The 13,731-nt window shown below is 48.0% G+C and overlaps 11 non-coding genes across 11 annotated transcripts; all 11 read left to right on the forward strand.

Moving 5' to 3' along the window:
- The first annotated feature begins 1,106 nt into the window (after positions 1-1,106).
- TRNAL-UAG (transfer RNA leucine (anticodon UAG)) lies at positions 1,107-1,188 on the forward strand. The gene has a single exon. It is a non-coding gene; the product is annotated as a tRNA-Leu (tRNA).
- Positions 1,189-2,332: 1,144 nt separating this feature from the next.
- Positions 2,333-2,414, forward strand: TRNAL-UAG (transfer RNA leucine (anticodon UAG)). The gene has a single exon. It is a non-coding gene; the product is annotated as a tRNA-Leu (tRNA).
- Positions 2,415-3,558: 1,144 nt separating this feature from the next.
- On the forward strand, positions 3,559-3,640 carry TRNAL-UAG (transfer RNA leucine (anticodon UAG)). The gene has a single exon. It is a non-coding gene; the product is annotated as a tRNA-Leu (tRNA).
- A 1,144-nt stretch (positions 3,641-4,784) lies between these two features.
- TRNAL-UAG (transfer RNA leucine (anticodon UAG)) lies at positions 4,785-4,866 on the forward strand. Its single transcript has one exon. It is a non-coding gene; the product is annotated as a tRNA-Leu (tRNA).
- A 1,144-nt stretch (positions 4,867-6,010) lies between these two features.
- Positions 6,011-6,092, forward strand: TRNAL-UAG (transfer RNA leucine (anticodon UAG)). The gene has a single exon. It is a non-coding gene; the product is annotated as a tRNA-Leu (tRNA).
- A 1,144-nt stretch (positions 6,093-7,236) lies between these two features.
- Positions 7,237-7,318, forward strand: TRNAL-UAG (transfer RNA leucine (anticodon UAG)). Its single transcript has one exon. It is a non-coding gene; the product is annotated as a tRNA-Leu (tRNA).
- A 1,144-nt stretch (positions 7,319-8,462) lies between these two features.
- Positions 8,463-8,544, forward strand: TRNAL-UAG (transfer RNA leucine (anticodon UAG)). Its single transcript has one exon. It is a non-coding gene; the product is annotated as a tRNA-Leu (tRNA).
- A 1,144-nt stretch (positions 8,545-9,688) lies between these two features.
- TRNAL-UAG (transfer RNA leucine (anticodon UAG)) lies at positions 9,689-9,770 on the forward strand. Its single transcript has one exon. It is a non-coding gene; the product is annotated as a tRNA-Leu (tRNA).
- A 1,144-nt stretch (positions 9,771-10,914) lies between these two features.
- On the forward strand, positions 10,915-10,996 carry TRNAL-UAG (transfer RNA leucine (anticodon UAG)). Its single transcript has one exon. It is a non-coding gene; the product is annotated as a tRNA-Leu (tRNA).
- A 1,144-nt stretch (positions 10,997-12,140) lies between these two features.
- Positions 12,141-12,222, forward strand: TRNAL-UAG (transfer RNA leucine (anticodon UAG)). Its single transcript has one exon. It is a non-coding gene; the product is annotated as a tRNA-Leu (tRNA).
- A 1,144-nt stretch (positions 12,223-13,366) lies between these two features.
- Positions 13,367-13,448, forward strand: TRNAL-UAG (transfer RNA leucine (anticodon UAG)). The gene has a single exon. It is a non-coding gene; the product is annotated as a tRNA-Leu (tRNA).
- The last annotated feature ends 283 nt before the right edge of the window (positions 13,449-13,731 follow it).

Consider the following 13,731-nt stretch of genomic DNA (forward strand, 5'->3'; position numbering starts at 1 on the left):
ACAGGACAATTGGGAGCCAGGGAATGGCATGTGTTTATGAATTCTTGCTTTTCTGAACACCCAGACTGAAAGCACACATCTGACTCGTGTGCGTTTTCACCAAAAAAGGGTAAAGCATAAATCACTGTTCACTGAAAACGGACATGCGTTCACGATCCTGTCAATAAACACGTGCTTGGCAGGGCCACAAATCTGCCGACACGATGCCCTAATGAATGCACATCTCTTTGCCTTGGTAGTTGCTCCTTTTTGCAGCGCCTTTTCCTGCTGCATCACAAAAACTCAGTTCAAGACACTTGGCTCCATCCAGTGGAGCTCCTATGCCCAGCTTAGAAACCCCCAGGCACGAGATTGCAAGGTCCCTGGTAATTCTCCCACTCCTGGACACGTCGGAACCAAGTTTCGTATGCACTAGCAGCGAGAACAAAATCCCACATGTGAGGACAATAGGCGTCTTTCATTTAGGGCTAGTGTTAGGCTAAGAGTTTGCAGTAGCTCCTTGGGTCGAGTTAGGGGTCGAATGAGACAAAGCTAAGATTTGCGTTACGGCTGGGGTTGGTCCAGTAAGGATCCCACACACCATGGACCATCGGCGGAGGCCCCGGGTAGGCTTACACTGCGGGCTAATGGTGGACTTCTTTAAAAACGTGAGCACTAAATGGGGCGGGATGTTGACTGAAAGAATGCAGCTAGCTACAGAAATATGCAGAAATAAAGAAAAACACATCTCATTGCATGCCTTTAAAGAGCTTACTCTCCCTACCGGCAATGTTCCTGAACCTTCGCTTCCCAAACATTTTTAGAACCAAAAAAAACCTAGAAAAGATCTGACCTCCCTCACCGGGAATTGAACTCAAGACTGCTGGATGGAGGGGTGCTGACATTGACCACTAGGCTACCAGACTGCTGTTGAACAGAGCACTCCCGAAAGGTGACATTTCAATTTCAGGCTGACAAGTGTGCTTTATTGTTCAGTTCGGGCTTTGCACAGCCAGTGCTAGAATTCAATCCAAGTTCATGCTTTGCTTTGATTTTGAATTAATGGCCAAACCAGCCAATCCCTAAAAAAATACAGGTCTCAGAGGCTCTCGTTTCAGTACCAGCAGGGTAGCGTGGCCGAGCGGTCTAAGGCGCTGGATTTAGGCTCCAGTCTCTTTGGAGGCGTGGGTTCGAATCCCACCGCTGCCAATAGCTGTTTCTTTTTTATCTTCATGCCACGTGTACAGACAGGACAATTGGGAGCCAGGGAATGGCATGTGTTTATGAATTCTTGCTTTTCTGAACACCCAGACTGAAAGCACACATCTGACTCGTGTGCGTTTTCACCAAAAAAGGGTAAAGCATAAATCACTGTTCACTGAAAACGGACATGCGTTCACGATCCTGTCAATAAACACGTGCTTGGCAGGGCCACAAATCTGCCGACACGATGCCCTAATGAATGCACATCTCTTTGCCTTGGTAGTTGCTCCTTTTTGCAGCGCCTTTTCCTGCTGCATCACAAAAACTCAGTTCAAGACACTTGGCTCCATCCAGTGGAGCTCCTATGCCCAGCTTAGAAACCCCCAGGCACGAGATTGCAAGGTCCCTGGTAATTCTCCCACTCCTGGACACGTCGGAACCAAGTTTCGTATGCACTAGCAGCGAGAACAAAATCCCACATGTGAGGACAATAGGCGTCTTTCATTTAGGGCTAGTGTTAGGCTAAGAGTTTGCAGTAGCTCCTTGGGTCGAGTTAGGGGTCGAATGAGACAAAGCTAAGATTTGCGTTACGGCTGGGGTTGGTCCAGTAAGGATCCCACACACCATGGACCATCGGCGGAGGCCCCGGGTAGGCTTACACTGCGGGCTAATGGTGGACTTCTTTAAAAACGTGAGCACTAAATGGGGCGGGATGTTGACTGAAAGAATGCAGCTAGCTACAGAAATATGCAGAAATAAAGAAAAACACATCTCATTGCATGCCTTTAAAGAGCTTACTCTCCCTACCGGCAATGTTCCTGAACCTTCGCTTCCCAAACATTTTTAGAACCAAAAAAAACCTAGAAAAGATCTGACCTCCCTCACCGGGAATTGAACTCAAGACTGCTGGATGGAGGGGTGCTGACATTGACCACTAGGCTACCAGACTGCTGTTGAACAGAGCACTCCCGAAAGGTGACATTTCAATTTCAGGCTGACAAGTGTGCTTTATTGTTCAGTTCGGGCTTTGCACAGCCAGTGCTAGAATTCAATCCAAGTTCATGCTTTGCTTTGATTTTGAATTAATGGCCAAACCAGCCAATCCCTAAAAAAATACAGGTCTCAGAGGCTCTCGTTTCAGTACCAGCAGGGTAGCGTGGCCGAGCGGTCTAAGGCGCTGGATTTAGGCTCCAGTCTCTTTGGAGGCGTGGGTTCGAATCCCACCGCTGCCAATAGCTGTTTCTTTTTTATCTTCATGCCACGTGTACAGACAGGACAATTGGGAGCCAGGGAATGGCATGTGTTTATGAATTCTTGCTTTTCTGAACACCCAGACTGAAAGCACACATCTGACTCGTGTGCGTTTTCACCAAAAAAGGGTAAAGCATAAATCACTGTTCACTGAAAACGGACATGCGTTCACGATCCTGTCAATAAACACGTGCTTGGCAGGGCCACAAATCTGCCGACACGATGCCCTAATGAATGCACATCTCTTTGCCTTGGTAGTTGCTCCTTTTTGCAGCGCCTTTTCCTGCTGCATCACAAAAACTCAGTTCAAGACACTTGGCTCCATCCAGTGGAGCTCCTATGCCCAGCTTAGAAACCCCCAGGCACGAGATTGCAAGGTCCCTGGTAATTCTCCCACTCCTGGACACGTCGGAACCAAGTTTCGTATGCACTAGCAGCGAGAACAAAATCCCACATGTGAGGACAATAGGCGTCTTTCATTTAGGGCTAGTGTTAGGCTAAGAGTTTGCAGTAGCTCCTTGGGTCGAGTTAGGGGTCGAATGAGACAAAGCTAAGATTTGCGTTACGGCTGGGGTTGGTCCAGTAAGGATCCCACACACCATGGACCATCGGCGGAGGCCCCGGGTAGGCTTACACTGCGGGCTAATGGTGGACTTCTTTAAAAACGTGAGCACTAAATGGGGCGGGATGTTGACTGAAAGAATGCAGCTAGCTACAGAAATATGCAGAAATAAAGAAAAACACATCTCATTGCATGCCTTTAAAGAGCTTACTCTCCCTACCGGCAATGTTCCTGAACCTTCGCTTCCCAAACATTTTTAGAACCAAAAAAAACCTAGAAAAGATCTGACCTCCCTCACCGGGAATTGAACTCAAGACTGCTGGATGGAGGGGTGCTGACATTGACCACTAGGCTACCAGACTGCTGTTGAACAGAGCACTCCCGAAAGGTGACATTTCAATTTCAGGCTGACAAGTGTGCTTTATTGTTCAGTTCGGGCTTTGCACAGCCAGTGCTAGAATTCAATCCAAGTTCATGCTTTGCTTTGATTTTGAATTAATGGCCAAACCAGCCAATCCCTAAAAAAATACAGGTCTCAGAGGCTCTCGTTTCAGTACCAGCAGGGTAGCGTGGCCGAGCGGTCTAAGGCGCTGGATTTAGGCTCCAGTCTCTTTGGAGGCGTGGGTTCGAATCCCACCGCTGCCAATAGCTGTTTCTTTTTTATCTTCATGCCACGTGTACAGACAGGACAATTGGGAGCCAGGGAATGGCATGTGTTTATGAATTCTTGCTTTTCTGAACACCCAGACTGAAAGCACACATCTGACTCGTGTGCGTTTTCACCAAAAAAGGGTAAAGCATAAATCACTGTTCACTGAAAACGGACATGCGTTCACGATCCTGTCAATAAACACGTGCTTGGCAGGGCCACAAATCTGCCGACACGATGCCCTAATGAATGCACATCTCTTTGCCTTGGTAGTTGCTCCTTTTTGCAGCGCCTTTTCCTGCTGCATCACAAAAACTCAGTTCAAGACACTTGGCTCCATCCAGTGGAGCTCCTATGCCCAGCTTAGAAACCCCCAGGCACGAGATTGCAAGGTCCCTGGTAATTCTCCCACTCCTGGACACGTCGGAACCAAGTTTCGTATGCACTAGCAGCGAGAACAAAATCCCACATGTGAGGACAATAGGCGTCTTTCATTTAGGGCTAGTGTTAGGCTAAGAGTTTGCAGTAGCTCCTTGGGTCGAGTTAGGGGTCGAATGAGACAAAGCTAAGATTTGCGTTACGGCTGGGGTTGGTCCAGTAAGGATCCCACACACCATGGACCATCGGCGGAGGCCCCGGGTAGGCTTACACTGCGGGCTAATGGTGGACTTCTTTAAAAACGTGAGCACTAAATGGGGCGGGATGTTGACTGAAAGAATGCAGCTAGCTACAGAAATATGCAGAAATAAAGAAAAACACATCTCATTGCATGCCTTTAAAGAGCTTACTCTCCCTACCGGCAATGTTCCTGAACCTTCGCTTCCCAAACATTTTTAGAACCAAAAAAAACCTAGAAAAGATCTGACCTCCCTCACCGGGAATTGAACTCAAGACTGCTGGATGGAGGGGTGCTGACATTGACCACTAGGCTACCAGACTGCTGTTGAACAGAGCACTCCCGAAAGGTGACATTTCAATTTCAGGCTGACAAGTGTGCTTTATTGTTCAGTTCGGGCTTTGCACAGCCAGTGCTAGAATTCAATCCAAGTTCATGCTTTGCTTTGATTTTGAATTAATGGCCAAACCAGCCAATCCCTAAAAAAATACAGGTCTCAGAGGCTCTCGTTTCAGTACCAGCAGGGTAGCGTGGCCGAGCGGTCTAAGGCGCTGGATTTAGGCTCCAGTCTCTTTGGAGGCGTGGGTTCGAATCCCACCGCTGCCAATAGCTGTTTCTTTTTTATCTTCATGCCACGTGTACAGACAGGACAATTGGGAGCCAGGGAATGGCATGTGTTTATGAATTCTTGCTTTTCTGAACACCCAGACTGAAAGCACACATCTGACTCGTGTGCGTTTTCACCAAAAAAGGGTAAAGCATAAATCACTGTTCACTGAAAACGGACATGCGTTCACGATCCTGTCAATAAACACGTGCTTGGCAGGGCCACAAATCTGCCGACACGATGCCCTAATGAATGCACATCTCTTTGCCTTGGTAGTTGCTCCTTTTTGCAGCGCCTTTTCCTGCTGCATCACAAAAACTCAGTTCAAGACACTTGGCTCCATCCAGTGGAGCTCCTATGCCCAGCTTAGAAACCCCCAGGCACGAGATTGCAAGGTCCCTGGTAATTCTCCCACTCCTGGACACGTCGGAACCAAGTTTCGTATGCACTAGCAGCGAGAACAAAATCCCACATGTGAGGACAATAGGCGTCTTTCATTTAGGGCTAGTGTTAGGCTAAGAGTTTGCAGTAGCTCCTTGGGTCGAGTTAGGGGTCGAATGAGACAAAGCTAAGATTTGCGTTACGGCTGGGGTTGGTCCAGTAAGGATCCCACACACCATGGACCATCGGCGGAGGCCCCGGGTAGGCTTACACTGCGGGCTAATGGTGGACTTCTTTAAAAACGTGAGCACTAAATGGGGCGGGATGTTGACTGAAAGAATGCAGCTAGCTACAGAAATATGCAGAAATAAAGAAAAACACATCTCATTGCATGCCTTTAAAGAGCTTACTCTCCCTACCGGCAATGTTCCTGAACCTTCGCTTCCCAAACATTTTTAGAACCAAAAAAAACCTAGAAAAGATCTGACCTCCCTCACCGGGAATTGAACTCAAGACTGCTGGATGGAGGGGTGCTGACATTGACCACTAGGCTACCAGACTGCTGTCGAACAGAGCACTCCCGAAAGGTGACATTTCAATTTCAGGCTGACAAGTGTGCTTTATTGTTCAGTTCGGGCTTTGCACAGCCAGTGCTAGAATTCAATCCAAGTTCATGCTTTGCTTTGATTTTGAATTAATGGCCAAACCAGCCAATCCCTAAAAAAATACAGGTCTCAGAGGCTCTCGTTTCAGTACCAGCAGGGTAGCGTGGCCGAGCGGTCTAAGGCGCTGGATTTAGGCTCCAGTCTCTTTGGAGGCGTGGGTTCGAATCCCACCGCTGCCAATAGCTGTTTCTTTTTTATCTTCATGCCACGTGTACAGACAGGACAATTGGGAGCCAGGGAATGGCATGTGTTTATGAATTCTTGCTTTTCTGAACACCCAGACTGAAAGCACACATCTGACTCGTGTGCGTTTTCACCAAAAAAGGGTAAAGCATAAATCACTGTTCACTGAAAACGGACATGCGTTCACGATCCTGTCAATAAACACGTGCTTGGCAGGGCCACAAATCTGCCGACACGATGCCCTAATGAATGCACATCTCTTTGCCTTGGTAGTTGCTCCTTTTTGCAGCGCCTTTTCCTGCTGCATCACAAAAACTCAGTTCAAGACACTTGGCTCCATCCAGTGGAGCTCCTATGCCCAGCTTAGAAACCCCCAGGCACGAGATTGCAAGGTCCCTGGTAATTCTCCCACTCCTGGACACGTCGGAACCAAGTTTCGTATGCACTAGCAGCGAGAACAAAATCCCACATGTGAGGACAATAGGCGTCTTTCATTTAGGGCTAGTGTTAGGCTAAGAGTTTGCAGTAGCTCCTTGGGTCGAGTTAGGGGTCGAATGAGACAAAGCTAAGATTTGCGTTACGGCTGGGGTTGGTCCAGTAAGGATCCCACACACCATGGACCATCGGCGGAGGCCCCGGGTAGGCTTACACTGCGGGCTAATGGTGGACTTCTTTAAAAACGTGAGCACTAAATGGGGCGGGATGTTGACTGAAAGAATGCAGCTAGCTACAGAAATATGCAGAAATAAAGAAAAACACATCTCATTGCATGCCTTTAAAGAGCTTACTCTCCCTACCGGCAATGTTCCTGAACCTTCGCTTCCCAAACATTTTTAGAACCAAAAAAAACCTAGAAAAGATCTGACCTCCCTCACCGGGAATTGAACTCAAGACTGCTGGATGGAGGGGTGCTGACATTGACCACTAGGCTACCAGACTGCTGTCGAACAGAGCACTCCCGAAAGGTGACATTTCAATTTCAGGCTGACAAGTGTGCTTTATTGTTCAGTTCGGGCTTTGCACAGCCAGTGCTAGAATTCAATCCAAGTTCATGCTTTGCTTTGATTTTGAATTAATGGCCAAACCAGCCAATCCCTAAAAAAATACAGGTCTCAGAGGCTCTCGTTTCAGTACCAGCAGGGTAGCGTGGCCGAGCGGTCTAAGGCGCTGGATTTAGGCTCCAGTCTCTTTGGAGGCGTGGGTTCGAATCCCACCGCTGCCAATAGCTGTTTCTTTTTTATCTTCATGCCACGTGTACAGACAGGACAATTGGGAGCCAGGGAATGGCATGTGTTTATGAATTCTTGCTTTTCTGAACACCCAGACTGAAAGCACACATCTGACTCGTGTGCGTTTTCACCAAAAAAGGGTAAAGCATAAATCACTGTTCACTGAAAACGGACATGCGTTCACGATCCTGTCAATAAACACGTGCTTGGCAGGGCCACAAATCTGCCGACACGATGCCCTAATGAATGCACATCTCTTTGCCTTGGTAGTTGCTCCTTTTTGCAGCGCCTTTTCCTGCTGCATCACAAAAACTCAGTTCAAGACACTTGGCTCCATCCAGTGGAGCTCCTATGCCCAGCTTAGAAACCCCCAGGCACGAGATTGCAAGGTCCCTGGTAATTCTCCCACTCCTGGACACGTCGGAACCAAGTTTCGTATGCACTAGCAGCGAGAACAAAATCCCACATGTGAGGACAATAGGCGTCTTTCATTTAGGGCTAGTGTTAGGCTAAGAGTTTGCAGTAGCTCCTTGGGTCGAGTTAGGGGTCGAATGAGACAAAGCTAAGATTTGCGTTACGGCTGGGGTTGGTCCAGTAAGGATCCCACACACCATGGACCATCGGCGGAGGCCCCGGGTAGGCTTACACTGCGGGCTAATGGTGGACTTCTTTAAAAACGTGAGCACTAAATGGGGCGGGATGTTGACTGAAAGAATGCAGCTAGCTACAGAAATATGCAGAAATAAAGAAAAACACATCTCATTGCATGCCTTTAAAGAGCTTACTCTCCCTACCGGCAATGTTCCTGAACCTTCGCTTCCCAAACATTTTTAGAACCAAAAAAAACCTAGAAAAGATCTGACCTCCCTCACCGGGAATTGAACTCAAGACTGCTGGATGGAGGGGTGCTGACATTGACCACTAGGCTACCAGACTGCTGTTGAACAGAGCACTCCCGAAAGGTGACATTTCAATTTCAGGCTGACAAGTGTGCTTTATTGTTCAGTTCGGGCTTTGCACAGCCAGTGCTAGAATTCAATCCAAGTTCATGCTTTGCTTTGATTTTGAATTAATGGCCAAACCAGCCAATCCCTAAAAAAATACAGGTCTCAGAGGCTCTCGTTTCAGTACCAGCAGGGTAGCGTGGCCGAGCGGTCTAAGGCGCTGGATTTAGGCTCCAGTCTCTTTGGAGGCGTGGGTTCGAATCCCACCGCTGCCAATAGCTGTTTCTTTTTTATCTTCATGCCACGTGTACAGACAGGACAATTGGGAGCCAGGGAATGGCATGTGTTTATGAATTCTTGCTTTTCTGAACACCCAGACTGAAAGCACACATCTGACTCGTGTGCGTTTTCACCAAAAAAGGGTAAAGCATAAATCACTGTTCACTGAAAACGGACATGCGTTCACGATCCTGTCAATAAACACGTGCTTGGCAGGGCCACAAATCTGCCGACACGATGCCCTAATGAATGCACATCTCTTTGCCTTGGTAGTTGCTCCTTTTTGCAGCGCCTTTTCCTGCTGCATCACAAAAACTCAGTTCAAGACACTTGGCTCCATCCAGTGGAGCTCCTATGCCCAGCTTAGAAACCCCCAGGCACGAGATTGCAAGGTCCCTGGTAATTCTCCCACTCCTGGACACGTCGGAACCAAGTTTCGTATGCACTAGCAGCGAGAACAAAATCCCACATGTGAGGACAATAGGCGTCTTTCATTTAGGGCTAGTGTTAGGCTAAGAGTTTGCAGTAGCTCCTTGGGTCGAGTTAGGGGTCGAATGAGACAAAGCTAAGATTTGCGTTACGGCTGGGGTTGGTCCAGTAAGGATCCCACACACCATGGACCATCGGCGGAGGCCCCGGGTAGGCTTACACTGCGGGCTAATGGTGGACTTCTTTAAAAACGTGAGCACTAAATGGGGCGGGATGTTGACTGAAAGAATGCAGCTAGCTACAGAAATATGCAGAAATAAAGAAAAACACATCTCATTGCATGCCTTTAAAGAGCTTACTCTCCCTACCGGCAATGTTCCTGAACCTTCGCTTCCCAAACATTTTTAGAACCAAAAAAAACCTAGAAAAGATCTGACCTCCCTCACCGGGAATTGAACTCAAGACTGCTGGATGGAGGGGTGCTGACATTGACCACTAGGCTACCAGACTGCTGTTGAACAGAGCACTCCCGAAAGGTGACATTTCAATTTCAGGCTGACAAGTGTGCTTTATTGTTCAGTTCGGGCTTTGCACAGCCAGTGCTAGAATTCAATCCAAGTTCATGCTTTGCTTTGATTTTGAATTAATGGCCAAACCAGCCAATCCCTAAAAAAATACAGGTCTCAGAGGCTCTCGTTTCAGTACCAGCAGGGTAGCGTGGCCGAGCGGTCTAAGGCGCTGGATTTAGGCTCCAGTCTCTTTGGAGGCGTGGGTTCGAATCCCACCGCTGCCAATAGCTGTTTCTTTTTTATCTTCATGCCACGTGTACAGACAGGACAATTGGGAGCCAGGGAATGGCATGTGTTTATGAATTCTTGCTTTTCTGAACACCCAGACTGAAAGCACACATCTGACTCGTGTGCGTTTTCACCAAAAAAGGGTAAAGCATAAATCACTGTTCACTGAAAACGGACATGCGTTCACGATCCTGTCAATAAACACGTGCTTGGCAGGGCCACAAATCTGCCGACACGATGCCCTAATGAATGCACATCTCTTTGCCTTGGTAGTTGCTCCTTTTTGCAGCGCCTTTTCCTGCTGCATCACAAAAACTCAGTTCAAGACACTTGGCTCCATCCAGTGGAGCTCCTATGCCCAGCTTAGAAACCCCCAGGCACGAGATTGCAAGGTCCCTGGTAATTCTCCCACTCCTGGACACGTCGGAACCAAGTTTCGTATGCACTAGCAGCGAGAACAAAATCCCACATGTGAGGACAATAGGCGTCTTTCATTTAGGGCTAGTGTTAGGCTAAGAGTTTGCAGTAGCTCCTTGGGTCGAGTTAGGGGTCGAATGAGACAAAGCTAAGATTTGCGTTACGGCTGGGGTTGGTCCAGTAAGGATCCCACACACCATGGACCATCGGCGGAGGCCCCGGGTAGGCTTACACTGCGGGCTAATGGTGGACTTCTTTAAAAACGTGAGCACCAAATGGGGCGGGATGTTGACTGAAAGAATGCAGCTAGCTACAGAAATATGCAGAAATAAAGAAAAACACATCTCATTGCATGCCTTTAAAGAGCTTACTCTCCCTACCGGCAATGTTCCTGAACCTTCGCTTCCCAAACATTTTTAGAACCAAAAAAAACCTAGAAAAGATCTGACCTCCCTCACCGGGAATTGAACTCAAGACTGCTGGATGGAGGGGTGCTGACATTGACCACTAGGCTACCAGACTGCTGTTGAACAGAGCACTCCCGAAAGGTGACATTTCAATTTCAGGCTGACAAGTGTGCTTTATTGTTCAGTTCGGGCTTTGCACAGCCAGTGCTAGAATTCAATCCAAGTTCATGCTTTGCTTTGATTTTGAATTAATGGCCAAACCAGCCAATCCCTAAAAAAATACAGGTCTCAGAGGCTCTCGTTTCAGTACCAGCAGGGTAGCGTGGCCGAGCGGTCTAAGGCGCTGGATTTAGGCTCCAGTCTCTTTGGAGGCGTGGGTTCGAATCCCACCGCTGCCAATAGCTGTTTCTTTTTTATCTTCATGCCACGTGTACAGACAGGACAATTGGGAGCCAGGGAATGGCATGTGTTTATGAATTCTTGCTTTTCTGAACACCCAGACTGAAAGCACACATCTGACTCGTGTGCGTTTTCACCAAAAAAGGGTAAAGCATAAATCACTGTTCACTGAAAACGGACATGCGTTCACGATCCTGTCAATAAACACGTGCTTGGCAGGGCCACAAATCTGCCGACACGATGCCCTAATGAATGCACATCTCTTTGCCTTGGTAGTTGCTCCTTTTTGCAGCGCCTTTTCCTGCTGCATCACAAAAACTCAGTTCAAGACACTTGGCTCCATCCAGTGGAGCTCCTATGCCCAGCTTAGAAACCCCCAGGCACGAGATTGCAAGGTCCCTGGTAATTCTCCCACTCCTGGACACGTCGGAACCAAGTTTCGTATGCACTAGCAGCGAGAACAAAATCCCACATGTGAGGACAATAGGCGTCTTTCATTTAGGGCTAGTGTTAGGCTAAGAGTTTGCAGTAGCTCCTTGGGTCGAGTTAGGGGTCGAATGAGACAAAGCTAAGATTTGCGTTACGGCTGGGGTTGGTCCAGTAAGGATCCCACACACCATGGACCATCGGCGGAGGCCCCGGGTAGGCTTACACTGCGGGCTAATGGTGGACTTCTTTAAAAACGTGAGCACCAAATGGGGCGGGATGTTGACTGAAAGAATGCAGCTAGCTACAGAAATATGCAGAAATAAAGAAAAACACATCTCATTGCATGCCTTTAAAGAGCTTACTCTCCCTACCGGCAATGTTCCTGAACCTTCGCTTCCCAAACATTTTTAGAACCAAAAAAAACCTAGAAAAGATCTGACCTCCCTCACCGGGAATTGAACTCAAGACTGCTGGATGGAGGGGTGCTGACATTGACCACTAGGCTACCAGACTGCTGTTGAACAGAGCACTCCCGAAAGGTGACATTTCAATTTCAGGCTGACAAGTGTGCTTTATTGTTCAGTTCGGGCTTTGCACAGCCAGTGCTAGAATTCAATCCAAGTTCATGCTTTGCTTTGATTTTGAATTAATGGCCAAACCAGCCAATCCCTAAAAAAATACAGGTCTCAGAGGCTCTCGTTTCAGTACCAGCAGGGTAGCGTGGCCGAGCGGTCTAAGGCGCTGGATTTAGGCTCCAGTCTCTTTGGAGGCGTGGGTTCGAATCCCACCGCTGCCAATAGCTGTTTCTTTTTTATCTTCATGCCACGTGTACAGACAGGACAATTGGGAGCCAGGGAATGGCATGTGTTTATGAATTCTTGCTTTTCTGAACACCCAGACTGAAAGCACACATCTGACTCGTGTGCGTTTTCACCAAAAAAGGGTAAAGCATAAATCACTGTTCACTGAAAACGGACATGCGTTCACGATCCTGTCAATAAACACGTGCTTGGCAGGGCCACAAATCTGCCGACACGATGCCCTAATGAATGCACATCTCTTTGCCTTGGTAGTTGCTCCTTTTTGCAGCGCCTTTTCCTGCTGCATCACAAAAACTCAGTTCAAGACACTTGGCTCCATCCAGTGGAGCTCCTATGCCCAGCTTAGAAACCCCCAGGCACGAGATTGCAAGGTCCCTGGTAATTCTCCCACTCCTGGACACGTCGGAACCAAGTTTCGTATGCACTAGCAGCGAGAACAAAATCCCACATGTGAGGACAATAGGCGTCTTTCATTTAGGGCTAGTGTTAGGCTAAGAGTTTGCAGTAGCTCCTTGGGTCGAGTTAGGGGTCGAATGAGACAAAGCTAAGATTTGCGTTACGGCTGGGGTTGGTCCAGTAAGGATCCCACACACCATGGACCATCGGCGGAGGCCCCGGGTAGGCTTACACTGCGGGCTAATGGTGGACTTCTTTAAAAACGTGAGCACCAAATGGGGCGGGATGTTGACTGAAAGAATGCAGCTAGCTACAGAAATATGCAGAAATAAAGAAAAACACATCTCATTGCATGCCTTTAAAGAGCTTACTCTCCCTACCGGCAATGTTCCTGAACCTTCGCTTCCCAAACATTTTTAGAACCAAAAAAAACCTAGAAAAGATCTGACCTCCCTCACCGGGAATTGAACTCAAGACTGCTGGATGGAGGGGTGCTGACATTGACCACTAGGCTACCAGACTGCTGTTGAACAGAGCACTCCCGAAAGGTGACATTTCAATTTCAGGCTGACAAGTGTGCTTTATTGTTCAGTTCGGGCTTTGCACAGCCAGTGCTAGAATTCAATCCAAGTTCATGCTTTGCTTTGATTTTGAATTAATGGCCAAACCAGCCAATCCCTAAAAAAATACAGGTCTCAGAGGCTCTCGTTTCAGTACCAGCAGGGTAGCGTGGCCGAGCGGTCTAAGGCGCTGGATTTAGGCTCCAGTCTCTTTGGAGGCGTGGGTTCGAATCCCACCGCTGCCAATAGCTGTTTCTTTTTTATCTTCATGCCACGTGTACAGACAGGACAATTGGGAGCCAGGGAATGGCATGTGTTTATGAATTCTTGCTTTTCTGAACACCCAGACTGAAAGCACACATCTGACTCGTGTGCGTTTTCACCAAAAAAGGGTAAAGCATAAATCACTGTTCACTGAAAACGGACATGCGTTCACGATCCTGTCAATAAACACGTGCTTGGCAGGGCCACAAATCTGCCGACACGATGCCCTAATGAATGCACATCTCTTTGCCTTGGTAGTTGCTC

This window comes from Ambystoma mexicanum, chromosome 1p (assembly GCF_040938575.1).
Source record: "Ambystoma mexicanum isolate Mex_15411 chromosome 1p, UKY_AmexF1_1, whole genome shotgun sequence".
NCBI classification, from domain to species: domain Eukaryota; kingdom Metazoa; phylum Chordata; class Amphibia; order Caudata; family Ambystomatidae; genus Ambystoma; species Ambystoma mexicanum.